The sequence below is a fragment of the Narcine bancroftii genome, chromosome 8 (genome assembly GCF_036971445.1).
Source record: "Narcine bancroftii isolate sNarBan1 chromosome 8, sNarBan1.hap1, whole genome shotgun sequence".
Classification (NCBI taxonomy): domain Eukaryota; kingdom Metazoa; phylum Chordata; class Chondrichthyes; order Torpediniformes; family Narcinidae; genus Narcine; species Narcine bancroftii.
In genome coordinates, this window is record NC_091476.1 from 9,665,418 (window position 1) to 9,692,493 (window position 27,076).

Below are 27,076 nucleotides of genomic sequence, written 5' to 3' on the forward strand. Positions count from 1 at the left end.
GGGATTTTGATGAATATTAGCACAGCCTTGCAAGCTATAATGTCTGTTCAGTATGGGTCATTAGGAATCATCTTATTACTGCCTCATCTTTGACAGACACCATTTTTTTTCTTGGTTAGGCTTGCAGTCAGCATGTATATCCTGGCTCAGCAATTTTGCCACAAATAAAGCTCAGTCTCATTCTTTGTTCAAAATATGTAAACATTTTGTGAGGTCAGTAGCCTTCAAAGCAATCAATAGTTCTTGAGATTGGATATTTGCTCCAAACACTAGCGCTGGAGTTACCAGGAAGTGATCCAGTGCCACTAAATGTGCCACAGAATAATGTCCTTGAATTTAAAAATTGCAGGCTCTTCAACTAGTCCAGTGGAGTAGTCTTAATCATGAGCTCAACTGATACATTAAGATTCCACTGAATTTTCTTCCTTCTGATTATGAAACAACTGAAAGCATACTGAATTAATATCTCCCAGAAAAACAAGTAGTATTACCAAAAATATGCTAAATTTAACAACCATCTGCATGAGCAAACTTTAGCCAGTCTCCAGTTTTCTCCTTTACCATGCAGTAATTATCCAGCACCTCTCAACAATGACATGTCCCTAAATCGACATGGACTATTACTTTTCAGTGTTTTACAAATCTCTTGAACTTGAGGTCACAAATTCCAAATCTGCACATTGCCCCCAACCACCAACTTCCTGCCAATACCAGTGGGTTCTGAGAACAATCCATGTACCAGATCTGACAGGTGTCAACTGTGAGTAGCTGCTGAGTCTAACTGTCAGACTACATCAATCGCTGATGCATTAAGTATATTTGGCAATGGCTAAACAGGAGACATGTAAACATCCTTTCTTCTTCTTTCTTTGGCTTGGCTTCGCGGACGAAGATTTATGGAGGGGTAATGTCCACGTCAGCTGCAGGCTCGTTTGTGGCTGACAAGTCCGATGCGGGACAGGTAGACACGGTTGCAGCGGAAAATTGGTGGGTTGGGTGTTGGGTTTTTCCTCCTTTGTCTTTTGTCAGTGAGGTGGGCTCTCCAGTCTTCTTCAAAGGAGGTTGCTGCCCGCTGAACTGTGAGGCGCCAAGATGCACGGTTTGAGGCGATATCAGCCCACTGGCGGTGGTCAATGTGGCAGGTACCAAGAGATATCTTTAGGCAGTCCTTGTACCTCTTCTTTGGTGCACCTCTGTCATGGTGGCCAGTGGAGAGCTCGCCATATAACACGATCTTGGGAAGGCGATGGTCCTCCATTCTGGAGACGTGACCTACCCAGCGCAGTTGGATCTTCAGCAGCGTGGATTCGATGCTGTCGGCCTCTGCCATCTCGAGTACTTCGATGTTAGGGATGAAGTCGCTCCAATGAATGTTGAGGATGGAGCGGAGACAACGCTGGTGGAAGCGTTCTAGGAGCCGTAGGTGATGCCGGTAGAGGACCCATGATTTGGAGCCGAATAGGAGTGTGGGTATGACAACGGCTCTGTATATGCTAATCTTTGTGAGGTTTTTCAGTTGGTTGTTTTTCCAGACTCTTTTGTGTAGTCTTCCAAAGGCGCTATTTGCTTTGGCGAGTCTGTTGTCTATCTCGTTGTCGATCCTTGCATCCGATGAAATGGTGCAGCCGAGATAGGTAAACTGGATGACCGTTTTGAGTTTTGTGTGCCTGATGGAGATGTGGGGGGGGGGGGGGGGGGCATCCAACGTAATAAGAAAGGGCACGTTTTAACATTAAACTGCATATTTTTCTTAATACCACATTTAATTGGGTTCCATCAGGCCACATGCTCAAACAAAGTCCTGTGACCAAAGAAAGATAATGGAGTATAAATCATTATATTAGGAAGTCACACAGTTATGCAATGAAGCTATTCAAATGGGAAAACTCCTCAACACATGTTACGATGCTGATCCTCAAATGGCTATTGTGGAGTTTCAACATTTGACTTTGAAGCTTCATGGTCAAATTTAGCCACCATAACACCCAGCAAGGGGAGGCATAAACTTGATATCCGAAAGAAGGAAAACCAATGTCGGAGACTGTAAACTGATGAGTGACCAATGCTGAATTATTTTTAAAAAGTGAAATTTAAAGTCACCTTGCCTAGAAATTTCTCCCTGATTGGCAGCACCCAATGCTTGATGACATTGGTGATACTTTGGACAGGCAGTAGGTTGTATTTTGCTTTCAGAATTTACTGAATGCACCAAATGCTTTTTTTTTCCAGTTTATTAAACGCCTCCGACACAATGAATTTCTAAGTATTTAGAATTCTGGAAGCTTAAATCTTCTAATATGATCTATCTTTTTCTTCCTATTGGATGTTTCTCCTTGACATATCGCCAAGAGGAGGTATGGAATTAGATGATTAAAACTCATTTTGACAGATACCCAATATCTCTTTATTCCTCAATCTGAGCACTCTCAGTGTCTCTGAAGGGACTCTCTTGATTCTCATTCTCTCTTACAGTAAGGGGTGCCGGGCCATACTAATGGTGACTCTTTGTCTGCCTTACAGCAGGCAGAAAGCAATTTTGTGTAATATTAAATGTTTTGTACTATTATATGACAATAAAGGAAACTTGAAATATTTATTCACCTCCATTTTAATGAACCAGCTTCCAGCAGAGAACTCCAGAAATTCACCACATACCTCAGTTTTAATTGACTGGCTGCTTACATCTCCCTGTTTGAGGCACTCCTATTGTAAAAAAAATCCTAATACTTTGCTTTTAAGTGTTTTTAAAAAATAGTTACTCCACATTCTTCTGAACACCAAGGAACACAGACCCAAAATATTTAGTCTCTCTTCGTTCTCCAGATTCACTTCAAAACCCACCTCAAAGTCTGGGGTAAATATTTATCCTCCGTGCTAAGTGCCACGATGCGGGTAGGGTACAATGCATATTATGCGCATTGTATCCATACACCCACGGTTTGGATAAATTGAGGTCAACAGACCCTCGTTTTTCATGCAATACATTCTGCACAACACATGAATAAAGGTGAATTTCCACCACACATACCCCCCTCCGCTGTGTTCCGCTATACCGTGGCCTTTCAAATAGGTGAGCACTAAAGACATCGAAAACGTTGATTCTACTGACCATTAATGCAATCTTGGGGTCTCTGAAAACAACAGCCTTGAAAAAGTTCTATTAAGGTGAAAGTAAATGAGTTTGATCACATCTTTTAGAGAGACCAGATGGCAGGGAACATTGTGTCAGAAGGTGAAGAAGTTGGCCAAGATCACCTTACCTGCTGTTTACTGATATAGTCAGAGGGTAACTTGTAATAGTTTGTCTGTGAAATCAATTCTATCTTTAGTGGCATAACTACTGGGGAAAAAATAGAGCAGTAACTCGTATTTTCAGCACCACAAACAGCTCCTTACAGAGGGATTTAAATAGACTGGGAGAAGCTGTTTCGCACATCAAATCTAACTGAATTAATGCAACCTAGATTGTATACCTAAAATGGATGAGAGGGGGGGGTGGGGGGGTGGCTTGGGAGGAGGGAGGGGGGAGGGAGAAAAAGTCACTGTAAATGTGTGGAAAAGAAAAAGTGTATATCATGGCTATTGTGATTTATGGTGTAAAAAATAAAAAATTAAAAAAAAAAAAAAAAAAAAATGAAATGGTGCCCCTGAGCTGAAGAATTAGATAATAAAGGAAAGAACAACCTTGGCTCACTATCCCATGGTCAAATAATGGACAGAAACACAAGATACTGTGGACAGCACTGCCTTCCTTGTTTTTTTTAAAAACTTGATCATTGTTAGGACACAGTTAAATAATGTTGAATGAAGTAAAACACTGAACTAATAAGCTGGAAGTGGGGAAAAATGAAAATGAATGATAAAAACCTAAATATCAAAATTGAGTATTTAATAACCATCTGCAAAAAGAAAATGCACAAACCTGACAATCGGTTTAAAAGGGAAACTTAACCATAGCTTTAAAATGCACCGGGAGTTCAGCATAATCTGAAAAAACTTTAACCCATCTATTTTTTCGACCATTATGGACATCACTTTTTTGTGCATGTGACCCTTACTTTCAGTTTCTTAGCAAATTGTTTCCTCTTTTTCACCATAACATGACTTTTTTGTGTGGGCTATGACTAACCCTGTTTCAGATTTTTACCGAAGAAATGATTTATCAATGCCTCTGTTGCATCATGGTTCCTTCTCAATCAATGGCATAGACAAAACAAACAGAAGATGCAGAAGCATGTCAATTATATGTTGGTGTATGCTCTTTATTAGAGCTGCAGGAAAATCTCTTTGGTCAAGTATATCAGTTGCTAGTTACAACACCTCCCCACACATGGTTCTATTTAATTGAAAGGAATTCAATGTCTATGACTGAGCATAAGGGATAGTCTATACCAGGGGTGGCCAACCTTTTAATTTTTGATTTAGACATACAGCACAGTACACAATCCACGTAAGCTCTGGGAATTTAGGATTCTGATGGCTTGGGGAAAAAAATAACTGTTGCCCAATCTGGATGCAAGGACCTGAGTGCTAAGTTACCCTCCAACCAAACAGTTTACACAAGGAGTGTGTGGAGTCCTTCACAATGTTTATTGCCTCTCACCTACATCGCGTGACTTTAAGGAATGTGTAGGTTCTCCCCATGCCTGCTTGGATTTGCTCTGGTTTCCTCCCACCCTTCAAAATGCACAGGGGTAGTAGGTGAATTGGGTGGCACGGGCTCATGGGTCAGAAGGGCCGGTTACCGTGGTGTATATATGTACGTATGACTTGTGGGTAGAATGCTAGCGAGAGTGAAAGGAAAGTATATGGTCCTGAAGTAATATGAAAACATTAATGAGACTTTCAAAATGGAGACATTGCCAGAATTAGGAGCCAGTTTAGGACAATAATCAAAAGGGTGACAGCTAAAGCAGACTTCATATAAGAAAATATTTAGTTCATTCAGGTTTATTGTAATCTGACTGTACATATACAGTCACCTGAAACAGCATTTCTCCAGACCATACACAGCACATAATAATCACACATATATACCTAGATATTTTTCAATAAATCTACGTATTTTGGGATAATGTACATGGTTACAGGATACTGTTCATCAATTTCACAGCCTATGGGAAGAAGCAACATGTCAGCCTGGCAGTTCTGATTTTGATGATCCTATACCTCCTTCATGATGCCAGTGGGTCAAAGAGAGAGTTTTTATGGAAAGGGTTCTTAATCCTGAGTCATATTTAAGCAATGCTGATAGCTGCTCAAGTGTTGTCCATAAACATATGGAGGATAATAAGCAGAAATCATTCACAGATTTTTACTATTAAAACGTAAGTTTGCAGAGGTCCCAATAGTTTATCAGAAGGGATTAGTGATCTATTGATTTGGCTCTCTTTAAACAGATGCTGTCTTTCCTGTTGAGGATGATGTAGGAAGCATAAATTTGTGATAGTAGGAGATCTTAAATTTCCAATATTGACTGGGACTCCCATACTGTAAAAGGGCTGGATGACTTGGAGTTTCTGAAATGTGTTCAGGAAAGCTTTCTAAATCAATATATAGTGATACCAACAAGAGAGGATGCAATCCTTGATCCCCTATTAGGGAGCCAGACAGGTCAGGTGACATGTATGTGTAGGAGAACATTTTGGGTCCAGTGTTGGACATCCTTTCTTGCATGAAGAAGTTCGAAGCTTGACCAGCTTTCAGACAGAAACCATTGGGTATATTAACTGAAAACTGGCAGATAGATTTTAATTGGGACAAATACACCATAATATGCAGGCAACAGAAAACATGTTCATAATTTGCAAAGATCTCAGTTGGCAAACTACGATAGAGATGTGGAACTGTTTATCATGCATTGAAAGCATCTGGTAATGAGAACTCATTTCAGTCAATTCAGGAATGTGGATTACATCACAACACCTCTCACATATTAAATATGGTTAATATTGGGGTCTTCTCTTCAGTTAAAGTTTCCTAAAGGGATGCAATTTCAGGAAGTCCAAGGATATTTCTAGATTACATAAAAAAAGACTCATGAAGGAATACCCAATGAAAAATATTACTTAAACTCAAGAAAATGCCAACAAATGGTTTAACATGATGAGGGCACAGTTAAGGTTTAAGTAAATAAGTTAAGACGTTTGAAAAATGAGCTCTCAACTGTAGGATAAAGGTTAAAAGAATTATGCCTTACGGGAACAAATATTTTGAAGAGTTGTTCGGCTCTTCTATTAAGGTACAAATTATAACAGCAATGCAAATTAATTACGGAAACAAATGTCACCAGTGTTTTCCTTAAACTGGAAAGCTAAAAAGAACAGAACATCAATCCACCTTGGCAGTCCATGCTTTTCAAACCTGTTCAACTTCACCTTCTAGATTACTTTTCCATATTTCCGAGAATCACAGGCTATCTGAATATATTAGCAACAATGTTTTACTATTGCATTCCATTCATCTTTTGCATCAAAATATTTCTAATTAATTGGCCTTGAAAATACCACAGATTGTACTGAATTGATCCAAGCATCAAAATCCTGACAAGGATGGTTGACATTAATTTTACCTACTGTGTTGTTTTCTAGTTATTTGAAAGTTTTCTGAAAATAAAAATCATACAGAATTCTAAAAACAGGAGATAAGGATGAAGCAAGAAGGTTACTGCTCAAGGCCAACCCTCGTAAGGCTGCGGGACCAGATAACATCACTGGCAGGGAGCTCAAAGGATGTGCAGACTAGCTGACATCCTCACGGACATCTTCAACATCTCCCTGAGCAGTGCTATCATACCAACATGCTTCAAGGTGGCCACCATCATCCTTGCTCTGAAGAAACCCTCAGTGTGCTGTCTCAATGACTTCTGTCCTGTCCCACTCACGTCCACCATCATGAAGTGCTTCGAGAAGCTAGTCATGGAGCATGTCAAGGCTCAGCTGCCCTCCTCACTGGACCCCCTGCAGTTTGTGTAGTGTCCCAAATGATCTAGAGACGACACCATTGCCACCACGCTCAACCTAACCCTCACTCACCTTGAAAATAAAGACTTGCATGTTCAAATGCTGTTCATAGACTTCAGCTCAGCATTCAACACAATAATACTGCAGCACCTGATTAGGAAGCTGAACCTGTTGGGCCTAAACACCTTTCTCTGTAACTGGATCCTCAACTTCCTGACTGGAAGACCTCAGTCAGTCCAGATCAGAAACAGCATGTCCAACACTATCACACTGAGCACGGGGGCCCCCCAGGGCTGGTTGTTCAGCCCATTACAATTTACCATGCTGACCCATGACTGTGCAATGAGACACAGTTCTAATCATATCATCGTTTGCTGACAACACGACCATGGTAGAGCTCCTAAGCAAGAATGATAAGCCATCTTACAGAAAGGAGGTACAATCACTGATGGAATGGTGAAGAAAAAACAACCTAAACCTGAACGCCAACAAAACAAAGGAGATGGTGGTCGATTTCAGAAGAGCCCAGGGGGGACCACTCTCCGCTGACCATCGACGGCTCCACCGTTGAGGTAGTCAGGAGCAGCAAATTCCTTGCTGTCCACCTGGCGGAGGATCTCAGCACCAACACCAGATCCATTGCCAAGAAGGCCCAACAATGCCTCTACTTCCTGCAGAGATTGTGGAGAGCTCAGCATCCACCCTCACTACATTCTACAGGGGATACATTGAGAGCATCCTATGGAACTGCTTCACTGCCTTGTCTCTGGAACTGCACCATCCCAGAACGCAAGTCCCTGTGGCGGATAGTAAAGACTGCTGGGGGGATTATTGGAGTCTCTCTCCTTTTCACAATGGACATTTATAATGGTCGTTGTTTGTGGTAAGTCATAAGCGTCGTGATGGATTCCACACACCCCTCCAGCAATCTGTTCTCCTTCCTGTCATTTGGGAAGATGTACCAAAGCATTTGTACTCTCACAACCAGATTATGAGACAGCTTTTTTCTCCAAGCCATGAGGCTTCTGAACTCTGGGGACACAGGGCTAGCATATGTAACATGAGATTCAATAAGTGGTGTTATTTATAAAATGTTTCCATTGAAATTTAGCCATGTAAATAACCAACTCCACCGTCCGGAGAAACGCTATCTTATTTTCACTGAACACTGAAACGTTTATGGTATGAGCAACACATAAATGCGACGACTTGATATAGTTCTTGGCTGGTTTTAGAATAAATCATTTATTCTTCAATGGGATGCATGGAATTTTGTATCAAGCAACCATATGTTTCCATTAAATGAAAATAATTTGTCTATAATTCCATCCCCAGTTAGTAGCGTTAAATATTCTGCTATCTGGGTCCAAATTAGATTTTGAAGGCAGAAGGTAACACACCACTAATGGCATGTAATACATTTAGCATTCTCGACCAGAGAAGAGGTTCAAGATTATTTTATTTTAATTTATTTCCATCTTGAGATGCATTGGATGACAAGCAATATTATTATTTTGTTCAATTTTCATCATTAATAACTTGCATTTCCAGCAAAATAAATCAATTCTTGACATTTAATTGCTCAGTCTCCTACAATTATCATCCAGGGTGACACTACCTATCAGATATTCACATGGACAAGACACTTGGCTACAAAAGCATCCCAGAGACTCGGTTTCCTGTGGCAAATGACTTGGCTTCTGATATTCCATAGCTTTTCCACCTTGTCAGTAACATAAAACAATACACCACACTTGCCTGAATATTCACAGCTCCAACAATTCATAACAGAAGACTTCCATGGATATAGCAGCTTGCTTGATTGGCCGTCTATTAATCATCTGAATTTCATTCCCTCCACCAATAGCACACAACACGGCAGGGTGTACCATCTCCATTACGAATCATTGTTACTCTCAAGGGTATCCTAAAAGCAGTTCCCAAACCAGTGACCTCTTTCGCTGAGGACAAAATAACAAGCCAATTTTAATTTTAAAAATCATTTAACTTTATTTATTTAAATTTAATTTTTAAAAAATGTTTAAATGATAGACATACAGCATGGTAACAGGCCATTTCAGCCCACAAGTCTGTGCCATGAAATTTATACCCCATTAACCTACACCGGTACATTTTGAATGGTGGGAGGAAACTAGAGCCCCTGGGGAAAACCCATGCAAACTCCTTATAGACAGCACGGGATTTTAACCCTGGTCCGATCGCTGGCAAACCGTTTCACCAACCGTGCTGCCCAATGGGAACATCAGCCAAAGAGAGCCTCCGCAGATAGTAGCTGGTTGGGTAATTGAGGTCAGGTGACTCAAGCATCACTATAAAAGTGAGGAACTGTGCAGAGGAAGGGTCATTGAAGGAGCAGACAGAGTCAAAATGGAAAGGCTTTGGCTCAAGGGGCTTTGGCGAATAGAGCCTGAGATGGAGCAGGAGTTAAAGTAAGTAAGAGCCACCCTATTCGAAGAGCAAAAAGAATTCAGCAGGTAGGCACAGGTAAGGGCAGGTTTTAGATATCATGCTTTTCCTCTAGACATAGACAGGGCAAGGGAATGTGGGTCATCAGGGAAGCCAGCAGTATCCCTGACAATGTCACCTACCTGTGAGAAATGCATCCAGCTGCAGCTCCTGACACACTGAGTTAAGGATTTAGAGTTGGATGAATTCCAGATCATTTGGGAGGCTGAGAGGGTGATAAGCAGGATAGGGATGATATCACACCTTGGACGCAAGAGAGGGAAAGGGAACAGGCAGGCAGTACAGGGCACCCCTTTGACTGTTCCCCTCAATAACAAGTATACCATTTTGGATACTGTTTTGGGGGTGGGAGTGGGGGGGGGGGGAGAGAAAAACTACCTACCAGGGACAAGCCAGGGTGGTCAGGTCTCTGACCCTGGATTCAAAAAGAAGAGAAGAGGCGAGCTGTAGTGATAGGGGATTCCATAGTTAGGGGACAAATAAAATGTTCTGTGGAAGAAACTGAGAATCACAGATGGCATGGTGCCTCCCTGGTGCCAGGGTCCGAATTAAATCAGATTGAGATCATGGCATTCTCAGGTGGGACGATGAGCAGCCATATGTCGTGATCCACGTAGGGATCAATGTCATGAGTGGGAAGGGTGAGGAGGTCCTGCAAGGAAAGTTCAAGCAGTTAGGTGATAGGTTGAAGGACAGGTCCTCCATGGTTGTGATCTCAGGATTGGTACCTGTGCCAATGCCAGTGAGGTTAGAAATAGGAGGATAATGTAGACATGGTGCAGGAGGGAGGACTTTGGGTTTCTAGATCATTGGGAAGGTGGGACCTATTCCGATGGGATGATTTGCATCTGAACTAAAGGGGGGATTAATATCTTTTCAGGAAGGTTTGCTAGTGGTGCTTCGGGGATTTCAACTAGATTTGCTGGGGGATGGGAACCAGAATGCCAGAGCAGATAGAGGAGTGGAGAGGGAAAAGATGATGTGAATATTGCATGTAATTAAATTCTGGAAAGGGGGATGCTTCCAAATCTTACCTTATGCACCCCCACACTGCATGGTGTTAGGGTCGACAAATCATGGCAGTCTCAGTATTTATGATACTTCTGTACTTCTTCAAGCAGGTAATGTGGAGGAGTCACAAGATGGAGTACTGGCCGGTCGGGAAAACCAGCCCTCTCCAGGAAAACAGGAAAAAAATTGGAAAAAGACAAAGCACAACAAAAATAAAATATAAGAAATAGAAGATAAAGTTACAGAGAAGAGAAGGAGGATGGCATCTAAGAAGGAGAAAATAAAAACAACTGGAATAAAATAAGTAGAAAAATCACCAAATAAGAAAGAAAAAGACTTTACCTGCACGAATGAACAGGATGCTGTGGTGGCGAAGAGCGCCCAACCCCCGAGGTCAGTGCCTGCCCTGCGGAGTCGCGACTCACCTGCCAATGGACTTCAAAAATGGCTCTCTGAGCCAAACAAAAGTGCGCAACAAACAGAAAAAAGAGAATAAGAGGACACCGGTGGGAGGGGGCCCGGCAGAGGAGCGGGCAGCCGCAGCGCGAACAGCTGAGGGATGCCCGACACCAGGGCGCTCAGCAGGAAGACGAGAAAGGCAGCAGAGAAGGGAGCGTCGTGGGAGAGAGACGGAGAGACAACTGGCAAGAAGATCCACAGCAGGAAGCACAACAGAGGAGTAGCCCAAGAGGGGAGGACCAGCAACAAGAGGCCCAGCAAGAAGAGGCCTGACAAAGAGATGCGAGCAGATCCACAGGAAAAACAGAAGAGACACAGACACAGAGAAGAAGATGACACGAACACAGGTACAGACACAGAAGAAGAGGAAGAAAAAGACCAAGATCTTCACAGAGAAATAGAAGGTAAAACTGATGGACAAAGAGAAATAGAAGGTAAAGCTGATGGACAGAATATAGATAAAGTTTTTTTTTAAAAAGAACAAATGAGGTCATGAAAAGAAAGGTTCTCATTAGAATTTAATGCAATTAAAAGGAAAATGAAAAGAACAGAAGATAAAATGCGAAGGTTAGAACTGGTAATGACAGAAATAGTGAAAAGAGTAGAGAATGTGGAAGAGCGGGAAACAGCTGTAGAAATGGAAGTAAATGACTTAAGAGAAAAATTGGAAGAAAGTGACAAAAAAATTAAAGAGATGCAAGAGTTGTTATCTCAGAAAATTGATATGTTGGAAAATTATAGTAGGCGAAACAACATAAAAATAGTGGGCCTGAAGGAGGGTGAAGAAAGCACAGACATGAATTTATAAAAGGATGGATCCCAAAGGTCCTAGGAACGACAGAAATGCAGGAAGAAATGGAAATAGAAAGAGCTCACAGAGCACTAGCTCCGAAACCACAGGCACATCAAAAACCAAGATCCATCTTAGTAAAATTTTCGAGATATATGACAAGAGAAAACATACTGGAATGGGCAAGGAATAAAGTTAGAGAAGACAATAAACCATTGGAATACTAGGGTCAAAAAATATTATTTTACCCAGACATAAGTTTTGAACTCTTCAAGAAAAGGAAGGAGTTTAATACAGCGAAAACGGTTTTATGGAAAAAAGGTTACAAATTCGTGTTAAAACATCCAGCTGTGCTTAAAATATTTATACTGGGGAGCAAAACAGATCCAGAGGAAGTGCTAGAATTCGCAGAACGTTTGAAGGACAGAAGAAGAGATGAAGAGGTGTGATAAGAATGAAGAACGGCGATAAAGTATATATAAAGATATAAAAACAATGTATATGTAAAGAACTAAAGAGGGAAAACAGAAGGGAAGGAAGGAAGTAAGGGTGGAAAAAAAGAGAGAGAGCTTTGTTATATGTGTTTTTAAAAAAAGTATTTTCTGGGGAGGGCTGGGGGGAAAGGAAAGAACTGTCACTGCAAAATCAGTCAACGCTGCGAGCAAGATCGCAATATAAATGAAAAGGGGAGTTGTGGTTGCCCGGCAAGGGATAAGGGGCAACTCAGAGAGAGAGGGAACATTTGGGGTTAAGGTAGTAGTGGGTGTGGAAACCGCAAGGATACTTTATGTTTTAAATGTGTTGTCATACATTAAGTTTAATAAGAAAAAACTAAGAGATGAAAATGGGGAAAATGGTGGGGAAGAGGTGGAAAAGAAATATAAGCAAGATATAAGATGGCCATGTTGAACATTAATGGAATACATAACCAAATTAATAGGAAGAGGCTATTAAATTTATTGAAGGAGGAAAAAATAGATATAGCATTTGTGCAGGAAACGCATCTAACTGAAGCGGAACATAACAAATTAAAGAGAGACTGGGTAGGACACATAACGGCAGCATCTTATAATTCAAAAGCTAGAGGTGTAGCAATACTATTTAACAAAAATGTACCAATTAAAATAGAGGAGAAAATATTAGATTCAGCAGGGAAGTATGTAATGATAAAATCTCAGATATACTCAGAATTTTAGAATTTGCTCAATATATATGCACCTAACGAGGAGGATCAAAAGTTTATGCAGGATATTTTTTTAAAGATTGCAGACACATAAGGAAATATATTGATAGGAGGAGATTTTAACCTTAATTTGGACCCAATGTTGGATAAAACTGGACAAAACACAAGTAATAAGAATAATGTAGACAAATTTATGGTTATATCAATGCAGGAAATGAAACTTATGGATATATGGAGGAGGCAACACCCAAGAGAGAAGGAATATTCATATTATTCGAGTAGGCACAAAACTTACTCAAGGATTGATATGATTTTGTTGTCAGCCCATATTCAAGGGAGAGTTAGGAAAACTGAGTATAAAGCTAGACTACTATCAGATCATTCACCCCTGTTATTAGCAATAGAACTGGAGGACATTCCACTAAGAACATATAGATGGAGGTTAAAGTCCATGCTACTTAAAAGGCAGGAATTTAGGGAGTTTATTGAACACCAAATTAAAACATATTTTGAAATACACACAGGATCAGTGAAAGATAAATTTATATTATGGGACACAATGAAAGCCTTCATTAGAGGGCAGATAGTAAGTTATGTGACTAAGATGAAAAAGGATTACAATCGGGAAAGGAGCAGTTGAAAAGGTAGGTAGTAAGTACAGAAAAGGAATTAGTAAAAAGGGATGATATAACAAAAAGGAGAGAATTGGCGGACAAAAATATAAAATACGAAACATTACCAACGTACAAGGTAAAGAAGAACATAATGAAAACAAAGCAAAAATATTACGAACTGGGAGAAAAAAAAACATAAAATATTAGCCTGGCAACTTAAAACAGAACAAGCTAAAAGAACTGTATTGGCATCAAGGAAAAAGACAAACAAATTACATATAACCCAACAGAGAGTAATGAAAATTTTAAGGAATTTTATGAACAGTTATACCAAACTGAGAATGAGGGAAAAGATGACAAAATAGAGGAATTTGTAGCTAAAATTGAACTGCTGAAATTGCAAGAAGAGGAACAAAACCAAACCATTTGAAATAGAGGAAGTACAGGATATATTAAAAAAGCTGCCGAACAATAAAACACCAGGAGAAGATGGATTTCCAATAGAATTTCATAAAACATTTAAAGAGTTATTAATTCCTCCTCTCCTGGAAGTAATGAACCGGGTAGAATAAACACAAAACTTGCCAGATTCATGTAAGACAGCAATAATTATAGTAATACCAAAGATGGGGAAGGATCCATTAACACCAGAATCATATAGACCAATATCTCTACTTAAATCAGATTATAAGATAATAGCGAAATTATTATCAAACAGATTGGCCGATTGTGTACCAAAAATAGTAAAACAAGATGACGAACAGCAGACAATGTCTGTAAATTTATTAATCTAATTCATGCAGTTCAAGGAAATAAGAAACCAACAGTGGGTGTTGCTTTAGACGCAGAACCTTTTGACAGAGTAGAGTGGAACTACTTATTTAAAGTATTACAGAAATTCAGTCTACCAGAAAAATATACAAATTGGATTAAACTATTGTATAATGGACCATTGGCAAAAGTAGCAGTAAATGGATATGCATTGAATCATTTTAAATTAAGTAGGTCAACTAGACAGGGATGTCCACTATCCCTCTCATTGTTTACCTTAGCAATAGAACCTTTGGCAGAACTGAAAAGAATAGAAAATAAAATAAAAGGGATAAAAATAAAGAAGGAGTATAAAATTAGCTTATTTACAGATGACATTATAGTATACTTAACAGAACCAGAGATATCAATTAAAGAATTACATAAGAAATTGAAGGAATATGGAGAAACATCGGGGTACAAGATCAACGCAAATAAAAGTGAAGTGATGCCAATGAGTAATGCAGATTATACAGAATTTTAAAAAAAGAATCACCATTTAAATGGCAAACACAAGCAATCCGATACCTAGGGATCAGGTTATATAATAATTTAAGCCACTTGTACAAACTAAATTATCAGCCACTAATAAAGAAATTGCAGGAAGGCTTAAAACATTGGAAAGAACTGCCATTAATGTTGATAGGGAGGGTAAACTGCATTAAAATGACCGTGTTCCCAAGGATACAATACTTATTTCAAACGTCACCAATTCCCTTAACAGAATTTTTTTTTTAATGGACTAAAAAGAACAATAAGGAAATTCTTGTGGAAAGGGAAGAAACCAAGGGTAGCGTTAGATAAATTAACAGAGAGGTATAATCAAGGTGGATTGCAGTTACCAAATTTTAGAAATTATTATAGAGCCACCCAATTAAGGTATTTATCAGATTTTTACCAGACAAGGGAAAAACCAGACTGGACTAAGATAGAACTAGATAAAATAGGCGAGAAGGTACCGGAACATATACTTTATAAGTGGGATGAAAAACTGGTGCAATATAAAAACTCACCAGTATTGCATCATTTACTTAATACATGGAAGAAGATCCACTTAGAAAGAAAAAAAACGAATTACCAAATACCAAAATTATTATTGACACAAAATCCACTAATTCCTTTTACAATAGATAACCATTCCTTTCGAGAATGGGAGAGAAAAGGAATCAAAAGAATAAAAAATTGTTTTTTGGGAAATAATTTATTAACATTTGAACAGTTAAATAACAAATATGGAATAACTCATGGTACAGTATTTGCATATCATCAATTGAAAGCTTATTTAAAGGATAAATTGGGAAACAGACTGAGATGACTAGAAGGAAGCAGCTTTGAATATGTGATTACAGACACAATGATAATTAAAAGATTTATAATGAACATGTACATCAAGCTGCAAGATAAGGAGAATGATGAAATAAACTATAAACCTAAGCTGAAGTGGGAAAAAGATCTAAACATAAAGATAAAAAATGAAGCATGGGAAAAGTTATGTTCTGGAACTATGAAGAATATAATAAACACAAGGTTACACATGATACAGCATAATTGGTTACACAGGATATATATCACGCCTCAAAAATTTTAAAAATGGGACTCAACATTATCAGATCGATGTTTTCACTGTGGGAAGGAAATGGGAACAACATTACATGCAACTTGGTCATGTGCGAAGGTGAATACATTTTGGGAAGAACTAAATCAGATACTAAATAAAATTACAAAAAATAGCATCCCAAAAAAAACAGAGATTTTTATTTTAAATAACCACAAGAAGTAAAGAATTAGGCCTCAAATTGGATAAAGCACAAAAAAAATTCATTATGATAGCCTTAGCAGTAGCAAAAAATGTATATTGTCAACTTGGAAAATGGAAGAGAGCATGAGTATACAGCAATGGTGCATGGAAATGAATAAATGTATTCCATTGGAAAAAATAACATATAATTTAAAAAATAAAATCACAATATTTGAACAAATTTGGGAACCGTACATGGAACATATCAGAGAGAACATGCTTAGGACCTCCATCCCCCTAAAATGAAAATGATAAGAAGACAAAATGACTAGATTCAGTGTGTAATAAATAGACGACGCATTTTTCTTGTTTATTTTCATTCGTGTGAAGATATTGTTTTATGGTTTTATTGTATTGTATATGTTGAATACCAATGGGTTTGGGGGGGGGTGGGTAGAGGGGAGAGAGGTAAAGGGGGAAAAAAGAGAGAAAAGGTCACTGAGTAAATTTAATGAGAAATGTTTGTACATATTTTGGTTGACATGATTCACAGTGTGAAAAATATATTTTTTTTAAAAAAGCAGATAGTGTGGATGGTGTGGATCTGGGAGGGGAGGGGTGAAGGGAGTGGACTTATTGATAGTCCATGACTCTGTTTCATGAAATACCCAAATCCTGATGATCAAATCCCAAAATCAAACCAGTCCAGAAACGGTTACAACTGGGTGAGAAATTTGCTGATTACTAGATAGTCCATACCCGAGATTCACACAGTCCTCGTGCCAATTTACTGTAGTCGCATTGAATTTAACTGGCTTGATGTCTCGCCTTCCACAAACATCACCTAGTGAGCTTGTTAAGGATCAATTATTCCTTTTTTGTTGCTGAAGCTCTACAAAAGGCGACGATTCATATTCTGTCTGCATTGCCCCACACTGCTTAATTGCTGCCTTCCAGTCAAGTATGCCCTTAATTACAGTGAGTTGATTCTTGGCTTTAGGCAGCATGTCAGCAAGTCGTCACAATACTGCAGTGTACAAGACAAGAAGCACAACTTATTCACCAAGTTCTGAATTGGAGGCGGGTAAAAATAGTGAGGGAAAAAAAGCTCTTTGATAAGTATGGCTTTAAAAAAAATCAAACACTGGATTTCCTTTGAAATGAACAGAATAATTTTAAACTGGTAAAAAACATTATATTTTCTCATGAACAGGGCAGTACATTGTATTGTGCTGGCAATGTTGCAAACATCCACAATTACTCTTTTTACAACCTTCCCGGGGGGGGGGGGGGGGGGGGGTTTATGGCTGCCCAGCCAAGCTGAAGAGAAATGACTTAGACACAGTCCCTCAAGGCAATTTGAGTGTGAAGGCCCTGCTCAGTGCCAGACTTCTGGTGTAATGAAACTAAAAATTTTACCTCAAGCACAATTTATCTATTCTTCAAACATTTTCTCGGAGCATTAAAGATAAGGGAAGAGGTTCATTCAGCATTGCACGAAATCAATCGATAATTTAATTTTTCATCAGTCACATTTTATTTGCTTTCAAAGAAATGGAATCAACCACTCAACCCCTGTCTAATTAAATCAGGCTGTTCTGTATCTTGCTATTATTCCATCTTTAAGGACACTATTATCCAATCTTGAACGTTTGAATGTCTTGAACTTTTCAACTGACCCAGTCCAGATTTTTAATAATCTTTATGTTCTTTCCCATTGAACTATGGTACACTACAGAACACAAAAAGGACCTTTGATCCATCTAGTCTGTGCTGAACTATTATTCTGCCTAGTCCCAATTACCTGCTCCCAAACCATAGCCCTCCAGACCCCTCACATCTACTTCCACACTGGAAAATAAAAGAGAACCGTGAGTGCTGGAATCTTAAGCAAACATTGAAAGTTAGAGGGATTCATCACGTTGGGCAGAAAACTGGAGAGTCAACGTTTCGGGTTGGAACTCTTTTTCAAGCCTAGGATAAGAAGGAAAGAGGGATTGGGAGGGGCCAATATGTATAGGATGCCAGGAGAAGAGATGGAGAAAGAGGTAGGGAAAGAGATCACTGGGGATGGGGGACTTTGAAGGAATCGCGAATCAGGAAGTAGTCAAAGACCAGATGGAACTGGAACTGGAACAGGGGAAGGGGTTATCTGACATTGGAAAATTCAATATTTATGCCATTAAGTTTTAGGTTACCCAGGCAGAATATGATAATTTTGGCACACAAGTCGACCCCCATTTTTCAGCCTCATTATAAGGGTTTATAGTATATCCAGCAAAAAGTCAACCCCCATTTTCTGGATGCCTGAGTTGGCCCGTTGACTGGCATACAAGTCAACCACCCAATATCATGCAAATTAATCTGCTGAGCATTGGCTGGAGTTGATTGCTATCATGGACACAATGCAGCACACGAAAAAAATAAGAAGTGAGTTTAAAGTTGAAAGTGATAGAAAAGGCCAAGAAAATTTGATGTAGATGAGAAGTTAGTAAGAGATCAGAGGAAGAAAGAAGTGACTTTAAGAAAAATACTAAAAAGGCAATGTTCATTGAGAAAAGAAATCATTCATTGACCAGAGTTAGAAAATCACGTCGCAGAATGGGTACATGAACAGAGGGAAGATTGCTACATAGTCACCCGAAATAAAATAAAAACATTTGCACTGAAGTGGGTCAAGTCACATCTAGACCTCAGTAAAGATTCTGAGGCTGCGGTCGGCTAGTGCAATCATTTCATGAATAGAAAAAAATCTGGTATTACGCCAAAAACAAAAATTGCATAGAAAATTGATCTTGAACATAAAGTTGTAAGTTTTCACCAGTTTAATTATATGTAACTGGCAGAAACATTAGTTTGCATTGGCAAATATCAGAAACGTGGATGAAACCCCCATGAATTTTGATGATAGGCAATAGAACAGTGGAATGGAAAAGTGTTAAAACTGTGCAAACCAGTACAGGCCATGAACGGATCAGGTTTACCATGGTGTTAACTTTGACCCTTCGGCCATGCCCTATATGACCCATGGTAATCTTCAAATGCAAAATTAAACTGAAAATGAAATTCCCTGCAGGTATTTTTGTACATTTTCATGAAAAAGAATGGATGGATGAAAATGGTGTAAAACTATAGATAAACAATGTGTGGAACATAAGGTTTACATGAAGAACGGAGTTTGCTGGTCTGGGATATGTTTCATAGCCACTTAACTGAGAAAACTAAAAGTAGATTAGCACTAAATAATACTTACATGGCAGTTATCCTGGGTGGTTTGACGTCTATATTGCAACCTCTTGATGTAAGCTTGAACAAGCCATTCAAAGACCATGTGTGCAATGAATGGAAAACATAGATGTTGAGTGCAAAAAGTAGTTTACAAAAGGCATCGTTTCATGTGTTGTGTGACTTTGTGCAAAAAGCATGTTGTGATAGTACAGGATAATATCACCAATGTATATATTTGTATATCTTTTCTGATAAGTTGTAGTGATTGGCTGAGAGCCGAAGCCACGCCTACTGACAGGTCATAAAGGGATGCTCCTAACCAGACCCAGGTCAGTCTGGACTGGTCGACCTCGATGTACTACGCTCCAGTCTTTTGCTAATAAAAACCTTGGTTTGAATCAGCAAGTCTTTGAATCATTCAACGCGATGCACATGTGACAAAATGAAAGTAGAAATTGTGATAACATTGTTTAAAAAGTGCAGTATCTCTTGTGCATTTGATGGCGTGGAAGAGGATTTATTGTGAGACACTAACAATGAAGCTGAAATCACCTCATCAGATAGACTAGAACTCGTATGATGACTATTTAAACAGTGAGAGAATGGTTGTACTTGCCACCACCTTTGCTTCAGCCGTTGATAAGAGAGAGTGATTTTGAAGGGTGCTAATTGTGTTGTTCTTTTCAATAAAAATCTCAATGAAAATCTGTCGCAGTAGTGATTTTTTTTGTTTTTCAAGGATCGACTTGTATGCTAGATCAGTGCGGATTGGATTTTGAGCTGAATTTAAAGTCGCAAAAGTATATCCGGTGTACAAGTCGACCCCCATTTTTTGAGAGATTTTTTTGGGTTTCACAACTTGACTTGTACACTGAAATATACAGTATGTGGTTCTTCAAGTTTCAGTTAAGCCCCACTCCGGCAATGGATAAACTTGAGAATATAAATGGCTGGCAACGGGGAATTCTAGTCAGCACCTGGGGACAGAGAGCAGGTGCTTGGCAAAGCAGTCACCCAATCTGTGATTGGTGCCACTGATGTAAAGGACTGAATAACAGCTGGCTATTTTGATGAAGTGCAGATGAAAATTTGCCTCATCTGGAAAGTTCATTTAAGGTCCTGGGTGGAGGTGAGGGGCTAGTGGTCATTACAGGTATTGCATCAACTGTAGTTGAATCAGAAAGTTCCTGAAGGGGAGGATGGCTAGGCAGGGTGGGAAGAGTGAATCAGCAAGTCATGGACAGAGAAGACTCCACAAAAAAATTAGAATGGGGTGAGAAATGGAAGCCATGGGTGGTGGTGAGGTCACACTGTCATTGGTGGAAGTATTGAAAAATGATGTACTAGATGCAGAGGCTGGAAGGACGAAAAGTGAAAAGTGAGTACCAAGGCAAATCTATCCTGGGGGGGGGGGGTGTGGGGGATTGGAATAAGAGGCGGTGCATTTAAGGGGTTCATCAATGATAACAGGGGGCAGGAGCCACATTTCTTGAAGCAAGAGGCCATTATGGATGTCCCGGAGTGGAAGATCCCATTAAGGGAACAGAGGAGGGAGGACTTGGAGAAAGGACTAGTACTTTTACAAGAAACAGGATAGGAAGAGGCATTGTACAGATAGCTGTGGGAGTCAATGAGTTTGTGATAAACGTTGGTGGATAATTTGTCTCCTGAGATGGAGACAGAGGCATCCAGAAAATGAAGACAGGTGCCTAGAATAGTCCAGGCAAATTTGACAGTGGGAGAAAAAGACCATGGACTGAAATTCTGAATAAGAGTGGACCTAAGGTGTATAGGGGGCATGGAAACTGAATGCATTAAACATTTTGTGAAGGGGGGGGAAAAAAGGAAAGAACTTTGCAGGTAGGCTTTGCTGTATAATTTCCAAGCAACACGAGATCTTTTCACAGAAGGAGGCAGTTAGATAAATACGGAAAGTTAACAATTTTTTTCCAAAGCATTCCTTGCTTCAACATGATTGTATTTAACTGCCATGGAACCAACTTTGGCTATGTATTGTCTTCCACGTACATTTCCTCTATTGTTCTATTGCTTTCAATGCCAGAAAATAAGCATGCAGGCAGAAAAGTTTTGCTCCATATTTCTCACACTCGGAAGTGCCCTCATTTTGCTTAGAGTTTTTGGGACGAGTGGCTAATGTTGGTCTCCTTCTTCTACCTTTTTCTCGAGAAGGTATGTATTGTTCATTATTTTCCATAAAATTTAAGCCAACATTTGAGATAACCCTTGTCGGAAGTGCTTTCGTTTTGTAAAAGTTAATTTTTTTTAAAGAAAACTTTCAGAAATAATTTTACCCACGAGTTCCTCAGAAAAAGAAGTGTCGGCAGATTTCGGTGGAATACTTATTGCATGGTTTCATTACATCTCCATAAAATTTTTCTCTGCCCGTATGTTCGATTTATTCGAATACATTTTCAAATGAAAGCACGAGGTGAAGCAAGCTGAAACAACATTTAGAGACCGTACAGAAAGAGAAGAAAAATAAACCCTCAGATTACTTCAAAACCCTTCGAGATAATTTTGAGAGAAAGCCATTGCTCAAACAGATGATTACTGAAACGTCTCAGAAATTAGAACAGTGCCTTCTTGCATCACACAAGTAAAATGATTGCCAAAAGTGGAAAAGCTCATAACATTGCTGAGTCACTTATTTTGCCTTTAGTGTCCATAATAATATCTGACATTATGAACTTAAATGCCAAAAAACTTCAGGCAATTCCTTTGAGTAATTCTTCTAATTTCTGCAAGAATTGATGAGATGGCAAGAGATGTTAAAAAGCAATTAGTCGTTTCAATACAATTCCCCTTACAATTAGACACATCCACTCTTCAAGACAACGACGCTCTCCAGATTCTGGAATGGAAACGAGTTAATAGAAGAGCCAGGATTAAAACAGATATGAAGGGACTGATTTATTTTCTCAGAAGTTAAGAATTACATAAATGAGAACAGTATTCCTTTTGAGAACATAGTTGCCTGTGCAACTGATGGTGCCATTTCCAATGGTTGGATGATACAGAAGGTTTATCAGATGCCTGAAAAATGTTTTACCTTCAGTCTTTACTGTTCAATGAGTCATTCATAGGGAGCACTTAGTGGCTAAAAACATAAGAGGGTGTTTAAATGTTTCTCTTTCAATTGACATAAAGACTAAACTTTATAAGATCACATCCCCTTCAAGAACATTCCTTCAGCTGTATAAAGCACATTTCCAGATGCTGCTCCTGTATACTGAGGTGAAGTGGGTGTCCAAAGGAAATTGTCTTTGTTGCACTCTGGGACACAAATGTTTCCTTTCTTTCTCATAACAAGGATAGAGAAAAATCCATTGATGCAAAGGCAACAAACTCAATTTGTTGATTAAGACCTTACATGATCCCCACAATAACTTCATCGATCATAAGGAAGCCATTATAAAGCACGGTCTATTGGAGCAATACCAAACATTGGGAGTTTTTACCATTTCCAAATCTGAACACAAATGCAGAGACACTGAAGGACAATCACATAACTGTTTCTGTGAAATGTCCAAAGCAAATACACACGGATCTGCAGGGAAGATTTAATGACCTGTTAAACCTCAATAGGCCTTATTGGATATTAGATCCATTCGAGGAACAGCCCACTGATGTTGAGGCTGATTATGTCACTCTGAAGATCAATTGCAAGCTGCAAACTCAATCAATTTAAAAAAGATTTTTGAGTTAAGAATGATCTGCCAAATAGTCTTCCAAAACTATGGGAAATGGCAGAAACATTTTTCATTGCCTTTCCCTCAACATACCAAGTTGAATGTGGATTCAACAAGATAGTTTCCTTGACAAAATCCAGGAACAGACTCTATATTGCATCAAGAGGTTATTACTTTAATCACATCAAAACATGATCTTCCACTAATCACTATCCAATTTGAAGCCTGACATCAAAAATCTTGCACAGGAATACCAATCGCAAGAATCTCACCAAAATTTTCATTTTATAATAATTTCTTTTTAAAATTAAGTTTTCACCTCTGGGTTTATGGTTAAAGTTCCCTAATGACTCATTGTGTACAAACCATTGGGCTCCAAGAAATATTTTTTTGTAATATGGGTGTTGATGTTTTCTTCTTTCCTACATATTAAATAAGAATGATTTCTTATTTGTTCTGGAACCACAAGCCACAGTTTTTACACACAGAGTAAAAGCCAGGCTTTCTTTTCAACTTGCATAACACAAATAATTTTTGCTTTTTTAGGTAGTTGGTAGGAGAGAAGAACAGAATAAACCACTAAACTTTACTGCTTCTCAGGGAAGGGGTGCGTAAACTTTGAGCAAAGTCCTTAGAGGGCCATAGTGAAAAATAAGTTGCAAATGGTTGGTGTAAATTTTATTCAAAAAAAAAGATATGTATTCAAAAGAAAGATGTATACAAATTGTGTGCAAATACAAAAAATATAAATATGCAGTAATAAATAATGTGCAAAGTAAGACACCTTAAATGAGCCTGATTGAGTTTGTTATTGAGGAGTCTGATGGTGGAGGGGTTGCAACTGTTCCTGAACCTGGTGGTATGTGTCCTTTAGCACCTTTACCTCTTTCCTGATGGCAACAGCCAGAACAGAGCATTTCTTGAGTGGTGTGGATCCTTGATGATTAGTGCTGCTCTTCGATGGTGTTCTCGATGGTGGGAAAGTTTTGCATGTGGTGCCCTGGGCTGTGTCCACTACATTTTGCAGGGGTTTCCACTCAGAGGTACTGATGCCCCCATACCAAACTTGCCAAACCTCCACAAACTTGAGGAAGTAGAGGCACTGACATGCTTTCTTCACGATGACATTTGTATGCTGGGTCCAGGAAAGGTTCTCCAAGATGGTCATTCCCAGGAATTAAAATGTGCTCACCTTCTCCACTTCAGATTCTCCAATGATTACTGGATCACACACCTTTGGTTTTCCCTTCTTAAAGGCTACAATTAGCTCTTAGGTTTTGGTGTAATGGAGTGTGAGGTTGTTGTTCATATACCATTTAGCAAGGTGTTTCAATCTCCCTTCTGTATGCAGACTAGTCACTTTTTTTTAAATCTATACAGCCTACTGTGGTATTGTGAGAAAATTTGTAAATGGTGTTGTTGTACCGAGCCACGCACTCATAGGTGTAAAGCGAGAAGAGCAGGGAGCTAAGTACCCAACTCCAGTGCAAATGGAGATTGTGGAGCAGATATTATTACCAGTTCACAATGATTGGGTGTAGAGATGAAAAAATCCAGTGGAATATTCAGGCCCAGTTCTTGAAGTTGGCTGATCAGTTTTTAGGGGATGGTGTTGAATGTTGAACTCTAGTCAATAAAGAAAATCCTGACGTATGCATCATTGCTGCCCAGATGCTCCAGAATTTTGTAGAGAGCCAGTGAGACAGCATCTGCCATAGAACTGTTGCTGTGGTAGGCAAACTGGAATGGATCCTTATCGCCGCTCAGACAGGAGCTGATATGCTTCAACACCAGCCTCTCAAAGCACTATCTCAAAAGATGTCAGTGCTTCTGGTCAGTTGTCATTTAGGCTGGTTACCACATTCTTCTTGAACACGGTGAACTGTTGAAGATATGCATGAAAACATCGATTGGAATCTTACCCCTTTATTCTTAAACTAGGCTTCCTAATCCTAGAGTAATCAGTTAAAGGGTTCATAGTCCTCGTGTCAATTCCTGTACAGACCACATATATTTTTTTAAATTAAATGTATAGCACAGTAACTGGCCCTTCCGGCCCACAAGCCCAAATACCCCAAATGAACCTATAACACCCATACATTTTTTTAAGGCTGGGAGGAAATCAGAGGACCCAGAGGAAATCCACGAATTTCAGATTCAAACCTGCATCGCTGGCGCTGTAATAGCATTGTGCTAAATCACTTCACTAACTGATCAATCATAAATAAAAAAGCTGCTTAAGAATAAGATCTATTGACCAACTTCATTGTGACATTAAGTTCGTAGAACCACCAAAATCCTTTTTTTTAAAAAAAAAGTCTGCGTGGGGTCTTGCATTTAAAAGAAAAGGGCAGTTGCTGTCACAAGGCAGGGGAGAAAATCCTCTACTAATCTGAGAGTTACAGCCCTCATACCAGGCATTTCAATGCAAGATGTGAATGCAAGACTGTGGAATTGTGGGTGAAGAGACTGAAATCCTCACAAACATAAATGAATCCAATATGGTTTTATACTGAGAACAGAAAATGAATCAAAACAAATTTCTGATTGTTAATAATGTAAGGATTGTTTAATTCTATTCTTATTCTATATTTTACATTTCCAATGTAAAGTCAATGAACTAATTAATCGAAGCAGAAGTGTTTGAATCACCAATACTTACAGTATTTTCGTAACAGATATTTTAAGGGAGAACTTTAACAATGCTCAATCTTTTACTTTTCTAGAATCAGAATTTATTGTAATGAACATGTCATGAAATTCATCGTTTTGCAAACATATAAACCACCTTACAAAATATTGCGAGAAAAATGTCAGAGTAGGGGGTGGTGGTGTAGAGGCTCAGGGTTTGGAACTTGTTGACCAGCACTAAAGGAATAATGGTGTGTTGAAGACTGAGCTGTAGTCGAAGAGCAGCCAGATGTACAAGTTGCTGTTTTTAGGTGATCCAGAGTTGAGTGGAGAGCCCGTGATATTCCACTGATGTGGAATGATTGGGTTAATAGGCAAATTGCAGTAGGTAGAGTCCTTTGTTCAGGTACATTTTAATTCTGGCCATTTATCTCTCCTTTAAGATATATTAATGATAATGGACTTTCTGATGACAACTCAATTTAATGGAAATAATTGAAATGTGCATTGTCTGTTCATGCATGCACAAATCACTTGCACATTATTTTAATCAGTTCATGACTTAAACCACACAAATTTGAAGGGACTTTGTCACAGGCATTTGGAGAATTCAGGCAGATAATAGACTGAGATTAGCCTATTTAGAGAGATAGTCTTAATCACTATTATAATGGTTGTAGGCATGTATATGTATATATAAATCACACCCCAATATAATTGTGTTAATGAGAAATTCTAAAGTAAGTAGGAAAAAAAATGCTCAGGAATGCTGATATTTACAAAGCCAATAAGGTGGACAATCAACTCATAAGGTTAATGAGAGAGACTGCAGATGGTGACCAACTGGAGAAACACACAAAAATAATGGAAGAACACAACAAAGTCAAACAGCATCCAGGAAAGGTGAAAGATGGTCACCACCTCACGCTGAAATCCTTAATGGGAACAAGTAATTTGTATTTGGTCAGATTTTGAAAGCCTTAGGATTGGTTTACCCAATTTAATTGAGAACAATGGACACTTGAAAATAATTAGAAAGCAGCAATTTTTTTAAAATATTGGGATCAAGGTGACAACAGAAACCATAGAACAAAGCTCAAGTTGTTGATTAACTTAAGGCATGGGTAGATTTCAGCCTTGAAATCACTTCCTAGCCTGGATTCCCATTTTCTGAGGGATTTTAGTTGTTTTATCTGGCTGACATCTCCAAGGTATTCAACTATCAACCTTTGATATCTTCCTCATCTAATATTCATCAGCATTCAAACTAAAGGACTAAAGAATGAATCAGGATGAGAAATAGTGGGGGAGATTTTTTTCTGGTCACCAGCAGTAAACCCACTTGAGAATGTTGACAGCCTAAATTCTTGGGCTCAGGATAGAATGAAAGTCTGTGAAATTAATCTCTGGAACCAGTTACCACTTACTTAATATTGGCACTATATAATACAGT

At 38.9% G+C, this 27,076-nt stretch overlaps 1 protein-coding gene across 3 annotated transcripts in view; it reads right to left on the minus strand.

Moving 5' to 3' along the window:
• LOC138740345 (neuronal migration protein doublecortin-like) overlaps positions 1 to 27,076 on the minus strand; it is a 248,166-nt gene that overhangs the window by 99,445 nt on the left and 121,645 nt on the right. The gene's annotated exons all lie outside the window — the stretch shown is intronic.